Source organism: Oncorhynchus mykiss, chromosome 13 (assembly GCF_013265735.2).
Source record: "Oncorhynchus mykiss isolate Arlee chromosome 13, USDA_OmykA_1.1, whole genome shotgun sequence".
NCBI lineage: Eukaryota > Metazoa > Chordata > Actinopteri > Salmoniformes > Salmonidae > Oncorhynchus > Oncorhynchus mykiss.
In genome coordinates this window covers 60495547-60512795 of record NC_048577.1, presented here as the reverse complement: position 1 = coordinate 60512795, position 17249 = coordinate 60495547, and the positions used below count along the sequence as shown (strand labels likewise).

The 17249-nt window shown below is 42.0% G+C and overlaps 1 protein-coding gene across 1 annotated transcript in view; it reads left to right on the top strand.

Moving 5' to 3' along the window:
- LOC110486976 (ras-related protein Rab-26) overlaps positions 1 to 17249 on the top strand; it is a 101409-nt gene that overhangs the window by 53139 nt on the left and 31021 nt on the right. The gene's annotated exons all lie outside the window — the stretch shown is intronic.

Genomic DNA, 17249 nt, shown 5'->3' with positions numbered 1-17249 from the left:
CACCAGAGCTCTCAGGGGAGCCTCTAACAGTGCTGATGGCCACTGAATGGATGTGACTCACAGGGCGTGTTTCTGTCACTCTGTGGTGTTGCCTCAGACCTGTGATTAGTGATTCTACGAGATGGAAACGTCAGGTGTTGTTCTGTCTACTCACCACATACCTTGTGCTATTCATTTCAAGTTTGATGTTTTTTCTAACGTCAAAGGTTTTTAGGAAGCCTTTGCAATTTTCTGAAAAGATATGGTAAAGTTTTACACCAAAGCATCAACACTTGTGGCAATCATTGGTACATTGATTTGTATTCATTGTTTCCCTTACACCTCATGCCAATGAACTGGACCTGCTGCCTACCAGACCTGGGTTCAAATACTATTTGAAATAATAGTATTAATAAGATGTGTTTGATTGAGCTTGTCTGTTGCAATGGAACCAAAAGACATGTAAACCCCGCCCACCTGGTACTCCAGACAGGCAAAGGCAAATGCTCAAAGTATTTGAAAGATTTGAAATAGTATTTGAACCCAGGTCTGCTGCGTACACTACATTACAGTACAAAGCCTAACTTGAGATGTGCACACTTAACTTAACCCCTTAGAGTTGATTGACGCACTGTTGCATCAATTGCATAACAAAACAATCCCCATCAAAATATGTCAGTTTTAAGCTAGAGATATCAGTTTTTTTGCATTGGATGTCTCTCAATCTGAGGTGAATGGTGGCAGAGCTACAGTGGTGTTTGTCAGACCATGAAACATCCCAATAATCAGTCTTCTCACATAAATGTGTGTAGCGTCCGACCGGTTTGACCTACAAACTAGGACCCCTCTATGGAAAGATGAGACTCATGAACATGATGTGTTCTCCGATTTGCTCTATGACCCCCATAAGTGTCAGGAGTCTCGTCTGAAGTCGATATCGTCTGAAGTCCATGTGCCAACTTCTGTTTGCCAACTTCTGTTTGGCCCTCAACCATTTGGGCTACAAACTAATGGGACCCCACAAGTGTCACGGGACTCGTCTGAAGGTAACCGGTACCAGGTTTTTCTTAAACAATGGAAGTATGAAGGTAGATTTGTGCCTACCCCAAAAAAGGGGGTTAAATATGTGGAAAAAATCTATAAAATGAAATATTTCCTGAGATTTGTTATATCTCGTAGATATAGGACATACACTTCAATCCTTTTTGCCGTTCATAAATGTGTTATTCAATGCGTAGTAAAGGCCAAAATCTATAATTTTAAAATAATTGCTTAATATTTGTCATTATAGAAATACGTAAAGGGGTCCTAAAATTGAAAAATCAAATCGTGAAATAGTCCATATTATAACCATCCTAAAACAATTCCATATGTCAGCTTAGCACCCCTCTCCCTTCCAACGTCTTTGACTCTAAAGAAATTACATGTTAATCATGCATTCATGCCAACGGAAGATTTGCTTGAAAACTCTATTTACATGTAAGTCCCTCAAGGTTGGATTTCATGCCTGTTTTCATCTAATGTATTCAACTTAGATGAAACTGAACACAATGAGCAGGATGGGATGGCTGTAGCCAAGATATGTCTGTTAGCTCTGGATGAAGAATGGTTTGGCTTCCTCCTGGCAGCAACAGCAGGAACAATGGTCCCAGATAACAGGATGAAGAATGGCATAGATAAGAATTACCCAACCACTCACAAAGAAGACATTCATTATCTATGAGTTATGTGATTTATTGCATTGCAATCCAAGTCCCGTTTTTCTGGTGTATGAAGTAGGGTTCTAAAATGTCGGTATTCTTCCCACAATTCCCAGGTTTTACAGAATTCCAGGTAGGAGGATTATCCTCGCCTGATTCCAGGAATGTTTCAACCAGGACTCCTGGGAAGCCTGGACATTTTGGGAAAGAGTCATTTTGCAACCCCAGTGTGAATTAGATATGAAGGATTGTATAGTTCATACCAGTGGGATCTTACTGGTCAAAAGGACTACTATAAGATGGGTTTTATAGGCTTGTGTGCTGCTTGTATTTCTGTAGTGTCCCATGCCTCTGTTTGTGCCATCACTTGCTATAGCTTCATTAAAGGACTTTTCTTCAAAGGGCTTTCTTGATAACTTACATGGGAAGGCAAGTTGGTTCATAATGCCAATGCCATAATGCCAAAATTCCTTATTTTTATGACTCCATACCAACCTTTTCTCCAAGCGTTGTGAAAGGGTGTTTAGAATGGAACATGGGAAGAAATGTTCTATCATTTCTACAATGTGTGAACTTGTGTCAGAGCAGAACCATAGGCTGAGCCCTGAAAGTGAAGAAAGGAATGGAGTGGAATAGAGATGAAAGTAAGAGAAGTGCAGAGAGTTGGGAAGCAAGAGAGTGAGAGGATGAAGGGGGGAGGGTAGAGAGTGTGAGAGGAGAGAGAGAGATCCACATATGGTGTGATTACAGCAGGCTCATGCTTCACCCATTTTAACAGTTGTTTTGTTGTGTTGATGTTGAAGGGTAGGATTGCCTCATTTGTTAGAGCAAGACTTCCAATGCTTTCAGTGCTATGGGTATGTTATCAATGACATCTGCAAGTCGTTTACATCCTGCGTATATTATTAATCTAAAGCATTTCTCTTCCCACTATATAAAAAGGGAGAGGTTATTTAGCAGAAGCTTTTATACAAACTTACCCACAGACTGCGTACATGTTAGTATACGTATGTGATCCCACCAGGAATCAAACCCACAACCCTGGTGTTGCTAGTGCCACACTCTTATCAACTGAGCAACACAGGATCACATGTCTGTGTCCAGAATGATGTGCCAAACAACCCTGGTGTTGTTTCCACAAAGTTGTCTTTCTATACAACTGAGGGGGTGGTCATTCTTAACAGCCATGGGAGATGAGAGTCCTTTAGAAGAAGGGATTTAGAGAAGAGGGGACAGAGGGATAAAGAGAGAGTTGTTCTTATTATTGCCACTCACTTCAAGGAGAGAAATATGGTTTGGCCATCTGCCCAGAGATGAGGACTATAAAGCCAGGTTCTCCTGGAGAGGCAGCTGTGTCTCACCCTCAATTACTGTCACTACCACTGGAAATGAGAGTGCGAGAGAAGCCATTCCATCTCTCCTCTTCCTTCTTCTCTACTCACCTCTCCTCTTTTTCTTTTCTCTTCACTCTTCCTCTCCTCTCTTTCCATATCCTCTTTTCAGATCCCCTCCCTCTCCCATCTTCCCCTCCCTCTCCTCTCCTGTCTTATCCTCTCCCATCTTCCCCTCCCTCTCCTCTCCTGTCTTCTCCTCTCCCATCTACCCCTCCCTCTCCTCTCCTGTCTTCTCCTCCTCTCCTCTCCCATCTAACCCTCCCTCTCCTCTCCTGTCTTCTCCTCCTCTCCTCTCCCATCTACCCCTCCTCCCTCTCCTCTCCTGTCTTCTCCTCCTCTCATCTCCCTTGCCTTGGCATCCTCATTCAGTCACTGAAGATTACAGCTGTGGTGACACACTGACGGGCTGCAGATGCCCAGCGGTGCTCCGCTGCCTAACGACCATAACGAGAGCTAATACATGTTAATTAATGCTAATGGTGATGAATACCAAAAACAGGCTGAGGAAGGAGCGAGAATCGGGTGGGCCAATCCTTCGATCCTCTATCCCCCTAACCTTCTATCGCCCCCATGCCATTATTCAGTCTAGCCCCAGATGACATTGGAGAGGCACACACATCAGAACCACAGGAGACTGAGAATGGCCCGTGGGAGAGCTACTGATCATGCACGGTGTCCTTCAAAACTAACTGACTTTAAACTGTGAGGGAGTGAATGTTATTTATAATAAGGATTACATGGAGAATACCGGACCTCTCTGAAATGAAAATGGATGGTCCTCCATTCAGCAATATATATTTGACCTAAACCCTCCCTGAACACTTGACAAATCCCTGAACGATAAAAAAGCAAGTGACCTTCCCGTATACAACTAATAATAATTAAAACAATGTGGATAGCAGAGAACATGTCTACTGTTTACCCTCACTTCTTGGACAGACCAGAGCCTTAGATATGCAGTTTTGGAAACTGTCCTTTGTTTTGCAACCATTACATGGCAACGCAGGAATTTAGATATTATTTTCTAGTGTACAGGGCTGCAGGACAGAAGGTTGTGGGTTCGCAGACCACCGTGGACAAGAGTAGAGGGGGAAAGACGGTAGGTAAAATGGGTAAATCACTGAGGAAGCCAAGCCAGTAAAACATCCATATTTCACCCTATGTTGTGATGCTCATCTATTCATTTATATGCCACCGTGATATACAATAAGGCCATGACAACAGAAAGACAACAGTCACAGTGGCGGAATAAATTCAACTACACATATGTTTGTTTCATCACAAAACCGGAGAGAAACGTCTGTCAGGTGAGGTCCACAAAGCAAATATTGATTTCTGTGCGAGTACGTTCGCAAGTACATTTTGGGGGGGGGGACTCACCCTACTTGTAGACTATTTGAACGCTAATGCCGTCCTCGTTTCATGTTGGCAAAACGGTCTATGGCTCTGTACGCTTTTAGTTTTCATAGGCTAGCAAACATTTTAGCTAGGTAGCCTAACTTCCTTGCATGGGCAACAATGAACCAGCTAGGTTAGCTAGCTGGTTAACGTCAGCCTACTAGGCTACATATTGAACTTCAATCATCTCAGGCCAGTGGCCATATACAGAGCATTCGAAAATTATTCAGACACCTTGACTTTTTCCACATTTTGTTTTGTTACAACCTTATTCTAAAATGTAATAAGGCTTTTCCTCATCAATTTACACACAGTACCCCATAATGAAAAGCAAAAACAGGTTTTTAGACATAAACTGAAATATACATTTGCATAAGTATTCAGAACTTTTACTCAGTACTTTGTTGAAGCACCTTTTGGCAGCGATTAAAGCCTCAAGTCTTCTTGGGTTTGACGCTACAAGGTTGGTACACCTGTGTTTGGGAAATTTATCAAATTCTTCTCTGCAGATCCACTCAAGCTCTGACAGGTTGGATGGGGAGCGTCGCTGCACACCGGTTTTCAGGTGTCTCCAGAAATGTTAGATCGGGTTCATGTCCGGGCTCTGGCTGGGCCACTCAACGACATTCAAAGGCTTGTCCTGAAGCCACTCCTGTGTTGTCTTTGCTGTGTGCTAGGGTTGTTGTCCTGTTGGAAGGTGAACCTTCACCCCAGTCTGAGGTACTGAGCACTCTGGAGCAGGTTTTCATCAAGGATCTCTTTGTACTTTGCTCCGTTCATCTTTCCCTCCATCCTGACTAGTCTCCCAGTCCTTGCAGCTGAAAAACATTCCCACAGCATGATGCAGCCACCAACATGCTTCACCGTAGGGATGGTGCCACGTTTCCTCCAGATGTGACTCTTGGCATTCAGGCCAAGGAGTTCAAACTTGGTTTCATCAGACCAGAGAATCTTGTTTCTCATGGTCTGATAGTCCTTTAGGTGCCTTTTGGCAAACTCCAAGCAGGTTGTCATGTGCCTTTTACTGAGGAGTGGCTTCCGTCTGGCCACTCTACCATAAAGGCCTAATTGGTGGACTGCTGCAGAGATGGTTGTCCTTCTGGAAGGTTCTCCCAACTCCACAGAGAAACTCTGGATCTCTGTCAGAGTGACCATCTGGTTCTTCGTCACCTCCCTGACCAAGACCCTTTTCCCCCGACTGCTCTGTTTGGTCTGGCGGCCATCTTTAGGAAGAGTCTTGGTGGTTCAAACTTCTTCCATATAATTGTTTTGTCAAGGGAGGCCAAATGCATCCTGGCATTAATCAATCAAATGCTACAGCGGCAACATGTCATACTCTTTTGTTCCAGACAGCATCAAATACATGGGCTACACATACTGAGACAGAGGGGCGCTGTTTCCCTCTGATTTCTCAGGTGAGATTCAGCCACTGGCGAACTGATGGAAAATTCTGAAAGCCCAGAGAGCGGAAAGATAAATGATTTTATAATATTTGTTGTTTAATTGGTGAAATATTTGGAAGTCTGGCTTCCCTTCGCATCCATGAATACACTGTGGAAAGCTCTCCTTTATAGTAAAAAGGTTGCATGAATCTATCATCGTATTTGCAGGTCCAAGAAAAAAATTGCCTTTCATAAACATTCCATGCAATTCTATGTCATTTGACATATTAGCCACACAAATTAATGAAATTACAGACTAAGAATGGACAGAGAGAGCGGCTTAGGTGTTCATCTTATCATATTTCTCTAATGCCAAATCAGCATGTCTTGTTTGCAACGAAACTGTCCCTGTTTTGTAAACAATTCAATCTGAGACATGGTCAGGAACCTGAGCACCACCCCAGACAGAGTAGGCCTACCGACGCAGAAAAATGTAAGCTTTAACTGCTGGCTACTCTTCTTCCGTGGTTTAACCCAACGAGTGATGACTTCCCAAGCAAAGTGTGCTTTTTGTCTCCTGGGCTATATGTATCAGAGTCACGTCTGTCCCGGGTATTTTATAGGGTATGGATCATTTGATTGAGACCACACTAAATAGCCTTTAGGCGCACATAATATTGCGAGCTCAGCGGCGAATCAGAGATGAGGGACGGCATCAGGCACACATTGATATATCGCCTGATAAGCAATTTATTCTAAAACACTGAGAAATATTCACATTTCATCAATTACAAATTACATGACCCTCCCCTGGACTAGATTAAAAAAATAATAATACTAAACCCTTCCCTTGACTGAAAATGATAAACATGACCCTCCCCTGGACTAGATTAAAATAATAATAATACTAAACCCTTCCCTTGACTGAAAATGATAAACATGACCCTCCCCTGGACTAGATTAAAATAATAATAATACTAAACCCTTCCCTTGACTGAAAATGATAAACATGACCCTCCCCCATTTTCCTCCAGGTAACCGTTCTGTAAATGTCGATCCATCCCTAAGCAAGTGGTATTGCTAAAATTCCTTTAGAAGGGCACTTTGCCCATTTTTTAACACCATATTCACGATCTCCAGCATCATTCCAATGTCTACATGGATGTTATACATTCTTTAGTCAAGAGCTTTTCTGACAGTAAACTGTAGTCCACTGTCAGTGGTCCTATTCCTATATGTAATGGTGCACAGTAGTTCTGTTGATGAGGCTGGTCCAGTAAGGGCCGTTACAGGCTGGAATATCAACCAACCAGCTATAGTAATGTCTATGCCTTATCTTTGTTGTCCAACTAGCTTACTTCCTATGAACACAGGGCTTATTCTCTACCTGCATGGGGAGTTTACCTAACAGTAGTTATTCTGTTTTGTTTTTACAGTAAAACTGTAGAAAAAGAGCCTAATGTTGTTCTGTCCAGCTTTTCATTTGGAGTTTCTTCCCCCAGGGTGCGTTGAGCGGTGGCTGTGCAGTGACCGGGCATTGATCCAGGTATCTGCTCTGCTCACAGCACCAAAGCCACTCTGCTTTAGAACCACATGACCAATCAATGTCTCCAAATTGAATTGGGAATACTCAATCTGAATAAACGGCACGTTTCTTCTTGTGCAATTTGAATCAGCACTGTTCAGCCTCCAGATGTTCTATCTGCACTGAGGCTGTGTGAGTGTGTGTTTGTCTGGGTCTGTTTGTGTTTGTGTGTGCTTGCACCTGCCTGCATGCGTGCACACTCTTCAGGCAGAGGAGAGACCACTGAAGGTAACAGCAGCAGAATTTAAACCTTTTGTTCTAAGGTTTCCTTCATTCTCACAGTGCCCCGGGGGCCATGGGGCTACCTTCAAGTTTAAAATACTGCATGTTTCTCTGCACACTTATTTAAATGTCAGGCCACCTTGTCAGATGCCCGCCTGCTGTTTCAGAGTGAACAGTGTTAGTATGTCTAACAGAGTAATAGAGGCTTCCAGGAGAATTTAATAGATGTTGGTCTGTGCATTTCTCACCTTTCCAGGCTCTGTTTGTGTTATTCAATAGGTTAATGATGTGCTGTTTATCCAGTTACAGAGTTCCCCTGATTTATGGAGGTAGAGTCCTGTCAAAAAGACATGTGGAAATAGATTTTGAGGAGACGGTGGATCGTAAACTGTTTGAGAAGTAGCATCATAATGCTTGTGGGCAAATCAAAGCACTGAGACACAGATTTCATATAATGACGTGTCATAACCCAACACTGTAACACATTGATGTCTGCGTCCGGTGCTCATTACCGTGTCACTTATCAACATAATAGTTAAGGATCCACTATAGATTCTATAGATTAGAACATCCGGCTCCAACCGTCATTAGCATGTCTGTTCCATAGCCTCTTCTTATGATTGCATGTCATTGACTGATTGATTGAATGCATGGACAGAGAGAGGTTCATCCCAAAAAGGGTTGTCACAGAGAATTGATTCCCCATGACTAACAGTTCCTCCTGTAGATAGTTCCATTTCCCTTTACGTCAGCCTCGGGGTGAAACATGGCACTTCATACACACACACACACACACACACACACACACACACACACACACACACACACACACACACACACACACACACACACACACACATACACACACAGGGTGTCTGGAGACGCCTCATAAGATGTCACTTGATTTTAGTCACCAGCTCAATTTGATTTTGTGTGAGGGATGAATTAGCGTGTGGACCCAGCTGGGTGTGTTTCCAGGGTGTGACGATCACTGAGAGTGTAGCACTTTGTCTGCTTAGTGAGCCAGTGATTAGTGAGAACAGCAGGGTGGTGAAGGTTACACCCATTTTGGCATTTGCATTAGAGGTCGACCTAATTAATCGGCAATTTATCATCGAATCACAGCCTACTTCGCCAAACGGGTGATGATATAACAAAAGCGCATTCGCGAAAAAAGCATAATCAATGCCTTTTTTTAAATCAATACACAACTACATATTTTTAAACCTGCATATTTAGTTAAAAGAAATGAATGTTAGCAGGCAATAATAACTAGGGAAATTGTCACTTCTCTTGCCTTCAGTGCAAGCGTAGTCAGGGTATATGCAGCAGTTTGGGCCGCCTGGCTCGTTGCGAACTGTGTGAAGACTATTTCTTCCTAACAAAGACCAACAAAGACCATAATTAATTTGCCAGAATTTTACATAATTATGACATAACATTGAAGGTTGTGCAATGTAACAGCAATATTGAGATTTAGCATTGCCACCCATTCGATAAAATATGTAACGATTCCGTATTTCACTGAAAGAATAAACGTTTTGTTTTCGAAATGATAATTTCCCGTATTTGACCATATTAATGACCTAAGGCTCTTATTTCTGTGTGTTTATTATATTATAATTAAGTCTATGATTTGATATTTGATAGAGCAGTCTGACTGAGCGGTGGTAGGCAGCAGCAGGCTCGTAAACATTCATTCAAACAGCACTTTCCTGCATTTGCCAGCAGCTCTTCGCAATGCTTGAAGCACAGTGCTGTTTATGACTTCATGCCTATCAACTCCCGAGATTAGTCTGGCAATACTAAAGTGCCTATAAGAACATCCAATAGTCAAAGGTATATGAAATACAAATGGTATAGAGAGAAATAGTTGACGCGTCATAATTCCTATAATAACTACAACCTAAAACTTCTTACCTGGGAATATTGAAGACTCATGTTAAAAGGAACCACCAGCTTTCATATGTTCTCATGTTCTGAGCAAGGAACTGAAACGTTAGCTTTCTTACATAGCACATATTGCACTTTTACTTTCTTCTCCAACACGTTGTTTTTGCATTATTTAAACCAAATTTAACATGTTTCATTATTTATTTGAGACTGAATTGATTCTATTGATGTATTATCATAAGTTAAAATAAAAGTGTTCATTCAGTATTGTTGTAATTGTCATTATTACTAATATATATCTATAAAAATCGGCCAATTTTAATCGGTATCGGCTTTTTTTTGGTCCTCCAATAAACGGTATCGGCGTTGAAAAATCATAATCGGTCGACCTCTAATTTGCTTAATGTCTCTCACCAAGGAAAGCTGTGATGAGAAGCAGACTGCCTGAAAATATCTAGGTGCTATCTATATAAAATGTTTTTTTGAATATGCCTTGGACTGTGCCAACAGTGCCAATGAAGGTTTCACAGTAATTCCAGAAGACAGAAAGTTGCATCTGTCCTGTCCCCTCAGTATGTGTTTAGGACTGTATTCCAGCCCAGCAGAGGGAAGTTGAATGGTGAGCATTGTTGTAATCCGAGGTCAGTCTGGCAGTTATCTCTTCGATTTGCTCAATAATGTACCTACCGTTGCCAATAAAGTCTTTTTTTCTTCCTTGTAGGCATATAATGATGAAACATGAATATTTAGAAAAGGTCAAGACAGAGTTCTGGCAGGCACTGTCTTGGCTAATCTCTGAACATAGGTTGGTGAAGCAGTTACGTCTTCGATTTACTCAGTAATGCACCTTCTGTTGTTGCCAATAAAGTTTTTTTTGCCTTGTATAATGATGAGGGGTGAATATTCAGAAGTCAAGACAGAGTTCTGGGTACTGACTGGTCATTGTGCTGTACAGCTGTTTCCTTCCTCATTGTGTATCCTTGGTAAACACTCTTGGCACTATAAAATATCCCCCTCAAAATGATCTATCAGTCTCGTAATGTGTTTACTTGGAGAGAGATAGATAGTTTTGAGGGGGATATCTATCATGTAACCAGAATAACACCCTCAATATGTATTGGAAAGGAGCATCAAGTTCATCACCTTGCAAGTTCATCATAACTTATTTCATCTGTAGCTTAATAAACTGTACGATTTCCCGACGAGTCGTAGTGGGAGGACCACACAGAACATGTCATCACGTGACTCCAAGTTTACTTCGATATGATTGCTATTATGTCAATATTTGCAGCCAGACGTTGCCAAATAACCATTTGAAATAACCACGTGTGTGTCTCAGGGAAGGAGGAGCACATATTTCTGTACATAATTTACAGCACTACAGTGCATAACAAAGAGCACTTTATGAGTGGGGGCTACAGTAAACTGTTACCAGACATCAGTCTAGGTGAGATCATACTTAAAGGTTTTTAACCAGGTACACTTTATGAGTGGGGGCTACAGTAAACTGTTACCAGACATCAGTCTAGGTGAGATCATACTTAAAGGTCTTTATTAACCAGGTACACTTTATGAGTGGGGGCTACAGTAAACTGTTACCAGACAACAGTCTAGGTGAGATCAAACTTATAGGTCTTTAACCAGATACACTTTATGAGTGGGGGCTACAGTAAACTGTTACCAGACATCAGTCTAGGTGAGATCATACTTAAAGGTCTTTATTAACCAGGTACACTTTATGAGTGGGGGCTACAGTAAACTGTTACCAGACAACAGTCTAGGTGAGATCAAACTTATAGGTCTTTAACCAGATACACTTTATGAGTGGGGGCTACAGTAAACTGTTACCAGACATCAGTCTAGGTGAGATCATACTTAAAGGTCTTTATTAACCAGGTACACTTTATGAGTGGGGGCTACAGTAAACTGTTACCAGACAACAGTCTAGGTGAGATCATACTTAAAGGTCTTTATTAACCAGGTACACTTTATGAGTGGGGGCTACAGTAAACTGTTACCAGACAACAGTCTAGGTGAGATCAAACTTATAGGTCTTTAACCAGATACACTTTATGAGTGGGGGCTACAGTAAACTGTTACCAGACATCAGTCTAGGTGAGCTCAAACTTAAAGGTCTTTATTAACCAGGTACACTTTATGAGTGGAGGCTACAGTAAACTGTTACCAGACAACAGTCTAGGTGAGCTCAAACTTAAAGGTTTTTAACCAGGTACACTTTATGAGTGGGGGCTACAGTAAACTGTTACCAGACAACAGTCTAGGTGAGATCATACTTATAGGTCTCTAACCAGGTACACTTTATGAGTGGGGGCTACAGTAAACTGTTACCAGACAACAGTCTAGGTGAGATCATACTTATAGGTCTCTAACCAGGTACACTTTATGAGTGGGGGCTACAGTAAACTGTTACCAGACAACAGTCTAGGTGAGATCATACTTATAGGTCTCTAACCAGGTACACTTTATGAGTGGGGGCTACAGTAAACTGTTACCAGACAACAGTCTAGGTGAGATCATACTTAAAGGTTTTTAACCAGGTACACTTTATTCAACCAACTTACTTGGAGAGACACTGAACTGACATTTAAACATGTTCAACGTTTGGCATTTACATGCCATACCACTTCTCCCTCTTTTATTGAAATGTGTGAAAACGTTCAAATATTAGTTTCCAACTTTGTATGAATACATTCCCTATTAGGGGAAAAACCTATTCACCGTAATAACGCGTCTCGTGCTCTGCCAAGGACATAGCTTTTGTCCCAAATGACACCCTATACCCTATGTAGCGCACTACTTTTGACCAGGGCCCATGGGGCTCTGGTCAGAAGTAGTGCACTATGTAGAGAATAGGGTGTCATGTGGGATGCATCCATAAGGCTTTGTGAACTGAATACATTCCTGCAGTATAATTGCCCATCACTGTCAGTGTGTGTAACTCATAACAGGCGCTGATGCAGGACTTTTTTATTTACACCTGCTTCAATTAGGCCCATGAAGAGGATGCATGCCACTGAGGGGCTGACACCGACATGAGGGGGTGTAGAGATCATGCTACGTATGATAGCATGCCTGGGGACAGGCGGCAGTGTGTTTGGTGCACTGATTGTTAATTGATTACAACCCCAATGTAGAATGTGTGGAATTTTAAGAAGGAGGAGAGGAAGCAACGAATAGCTAAGCTAAATCCAACCCCTCCCATATCTACCTACATTATATATTTATTTATTTCTCTCTTCCCTCTTCATCCCCCTCTTACAGAATCACTTTCCCTCTATCTTTCTACCCCCCTCTACCTTCCTCCTCACCCCTTTGTCGAATCACTCCCCCTTTATATTTCTCTCTCATTAGCTCTCTCTCTCTTCCCCTATTTCTCTCTGTGATGAGGTTGGTCTTGATCACTCCTTGATCCCACGTTAAGTCTATTTTAAGTCGGCCTGGTCCTTTGTAGTCTCCTCTGTGAGGTTGGGGCGATAGTGAGACGTTGGGGTTAAACTGTGCTCTGCATAGCTTTTTACTTGTTTAGGTTCTAAAAGGCATGCAACGTGAACAGGGTGCTAGACCTTCTGTTGCTCTGTCAAGGCTGTCTCTAAGTGGAGGAATACCTCTTGCCCTCTCTCTCTTGGTCTCTGTTTCTCTCTCTCTTTTTCACAACAAGAGTTTCAAAAGAATACAGGCATTTTAAATGGTCTGTATGGTCTCTCTCTCTCTCTCTCTCTCTCTCTCTCTCTCTCTCTCTCTCTCATCTACTGTTCAAGGTCTATTCCTCTCTTTGACAAGTTCAACTTTCCTAATGCTCGTCTCTGGGGTGGTTTCTCCTCCACAACTATGAAAAAATATATATATATTTTTCTAACCTGTCTTTTTGTCTTCATCAAGGAGCCATGACCAGATCGTTTGGATGGGCCAAGCAGAATGATACTAAAGTGGGAAGGTTGGGAGAGTTATTGAGTACTGCCTCAGGGCATCAGCAGGGAGATAGTTACATTCTCTTCTTACTCTAGCTGCATCAGCACATTCACTTTATCCCTGAGATAGAGAGAGGGAGCAGGGGGAGAGGGAGCAGGGGAAGAGAGAGAGGGAGCAGGGGGAGAGGGAGCAGGGGGAGAGAGAGAGGGAGCAGGGGGAGAGAGAGAGGGAGCAGGGGGAGAGGGAGCAGGGGGAGAGAGAGAGGGAGCAGGGGGGAGAGAGAGGGAGCAGGGGGAGAGCGAGGGAGCAGGGGGAGAGAGAGGGAGCAGGGGGAGAGAGAGGGAGCAGGGGGAGAGAGAGAGAGGGAGCAGGGGGAGAGGGAGCAGGGGGAGAGGGAGCAGAGGGAGCAGGGGGAGAGAGAGCAGAGGGAGCAGGGGGAGAGAGAGAGGGAGCAGGGGGAGAGAGAGAGGGAGCAGGGGGAGAGGGAGCAGGGGGAGAGGGAGCAGGGGAGCGAGAGAAAGAGGGAGTAGGGGGAGAGGGAGAGGGAGCAGGGGAGAAGGAGCAGGGGGAGAGAGAGAGGGAGCAGGGGGGAGAGGGAGCAGGGGGAGAGAGCGGGAGGGAGGGAGGGGATTGGTTTTCAGTTTTACTTCACTAGGAGGCCAATGACTTGTTGATTGGATCTCAAACCTGCGACCCACGAGCTGAATATGTCCCGTGAGTCGATTTAATGTGGCTCTGAAGACCATTAATAGTGGGTCTACTCTAACCTCTTTGACCTAGGAAAAAATGCTGGAGCAGTGTGGTGTTCAAGCAAACTGCTGATAATATCAGTCACCCACAGGGACTTTTCCCTCTGAGAAGTGAAGTTGGGATGGATTTCGTTAAACTTGTCCTAGACTGCTGATTGGATACTGCCTTAAGAGAGGAGAGGAGACATGAGAGAGCCTGTACGGTCACACACACACACACACACACACACACACACACACACACACACACACACACTATGACAGCTCCCATCACTCTTCATAAACACTTCAGTCAAAGGCAGGTTGGTCAGACTCCACTCTCATCCCTCTCAGCAGATTCAAGCATCAGCCAGCTCTTTTTTTATGAACACGATAATAGCTTTTGTTCCGCTGCCGCCCCTGGCCAGAGAAATTAGACAATGAGGGAGATGACTTTGTTGTTTTCAGTTTTTGTTTAGTGTTACAGGTTTTTTCTGTAGGCAGGTGAATAAATGTCATTAGATGTGTCTTTACTTCCTATTTGTATAGTTTGCAGTGTAATGTAGTGATTCCGGCTGATTCCACTGAGCATTCAGTCATTCAGCTGAGATACTGTCTACCATGAGCTACAGTTTACCATGAGCTACTGTTTACCATGAGCTACAGTTTATCAGCAGTTACTGTTTACCTTGTGTGTGTGTGTGTGTGTGTGTGTGTGTGTGTGTGAGAGAGAATACAGGTGCAGTAGAGAGTACTTATACACCAGCACTAACAGCATGTCCTGAAACATGGTAATCTCAACAAGTGACTTTCTTTTCTTCGCTAGGTTTATCCTAGCTTTCATGTCGATCATGTTCCCCTTCCTGGAGATATAGATTAGATTCTCTACATGGGCTGTGTCCAAAATGGCACCCTAGTCCCCATATGGTGCACTGCTTTTCAAAACAAGGGGCCCTATAAAGGGAATAGGGTGCCATTTGGGATGCAGAATATATAATTAGCAAGTGCTTTCTTCAGAGCCGTTTTACCGTGACTGTGCCTGTTTCTGTGAGCCAGATTACACAGTGCTGTCTGTCTGTTTATGAAGAAACTTAGATGATCAAAGTTACACAGTGCTGTCTCTGTGTTTATGAAGTAATTTAGATGATCAAAGTTACACAGTGCTGTCTCTGTGTTTATGAAGTAATTTAGATGATCAAAGTTACACAGTGCTGTCTGTCTGTTTATGAAGTAATTTAGATGATCAAAGTTACACAGTGCTGTCTCTGTGTTTATGAAGTAATTTAGATGATCAAAGTTACACAGTGCTGTCTCTGTGTTTATGAAGTAATTTAGATGATCAAAGTTACACAGTGCTGTCTCTGTGTTTATGAAGTAATTTAGATGATCAAAGTTACACAGTGCTGTCTCTGTGTTTATGAAGTAATTTAGATGATCAAAGTTACACAGTGCTGTCTGTCTGTTTATGAAGTAATTTAGATGATCAAAGTTACACAGTGCTGTCTCTGTGTTTATGAAGTAATTTAGATGATCAAAGTTACACAGTGCTGTCTGTCTGTTTATGAAGTAATTTAGATGATCAAAGTTACACAGTGCTGTCTCTGTGTTTATGAAGTAATTTAGATGATCAAAGTTACACAGTGCTGTCTCTCTGTTTATGAAGTAATTTAGATGATCAAAGTTACACAGTGCTGTCTCTCTGTTTATGAAGTAATTTAGATGATCAAAGTTACACAGTGCTGTCTCTCTGTTTATGAAGTAATTTAGATGATCAAAGTTACACAGTGCTGTCTCTCTGTTTATGAAGTAATTTAGATGATCAAAGTTACACAGTGCTGTCTCTGTGTTTATGAAGTAATTTAGATGATCAAAGTTACACAGTGCTGTCTCTGTGTTTATGAAGTAATTTAGATGATCAAAGTTACACAGTGCTGTCTCTGTGTTTATGAAGTAATTTAGATGATCAAAGTTACACAGTGCTGTCTCTCTGTTTATGAAGTAATTTAGATGATCAAAGTTACACAGTGCTGTCTCTCTGTTTATGAAGTAATTTAGATGATCAAAGTTACACAGTGCTGTCTCTGTGTTTATGAAGAAATTTAGATGATCAAAGTTACACAGTGCTGTCTCTCTGTTTATGAAGTAATTTAGATGATCAAAGTTACACAGTGCTGTCTCTCTGTTTATGAAGTAATTTAGATGATCAAAGTTACACAGTGCTGTCTCTGTGTTTATGAAGAAATTTAGATGATCAAAGTTACACAGTGCTGTCTCTCTGTTTATGAAGTAATTTAGATGATCAAAGTTACACAGTGCTGTCTCTCTGTTTATGAAGTAATTTAGATGATCAAAGTTACACAGTGCTGTCTCTGTGTTTATGAAGTAATTTAGATGATCAAAGTTACACAGTGCTGTCTCTGTGTTTATGAAGTAATTTAGATGATCAAAGTTACACAGTGCTGTCTCTGTGTTTATGAAGTAATTTAGATGATCAAAGTTACACAGTGCTGTCTCTCTGTTTATGAAGTAATTTAGATGATCAAAGTTACACAGTGCTGTCTCTCTGTTTATGAAGTAATTTAGATGATCAAAGTTACACAGTGCTGTCTCTGTGTTTATGAAGAAATTTAGATGATCAAAGTTACACAGTGCTGTCTCTCTGTTTATGAAGTAATTTAGATGATCAAAGTTACACAGTGCTGTCTCTCTGTTTATGAAGTAATTTAGATGATCAAAGTTACACAGTGCTGTCTCTGTGTTTATGAAGAAATTTAGATGATCAAAGTTACACAGTGCTGTCTCTCTGTTTATGAAGTAATTTAGATGATCAAAGTTACACAGTGCTGTCTGTCTGTTTATGAAGTAATTTAGATGATCAAAGTTACACAGTGCTGTCTCTGTGTTTATGAAGTAATTTAGATGATCAAAGTTACACAGTGCTGTCTGTCTGTTAATGAAGAATCTTAGATGATCAAAGAGCAGGCAGAACAGCACTGTCAGTCAGCCAGGGGAAATCCCCTCAGAGACTTACTCAACAG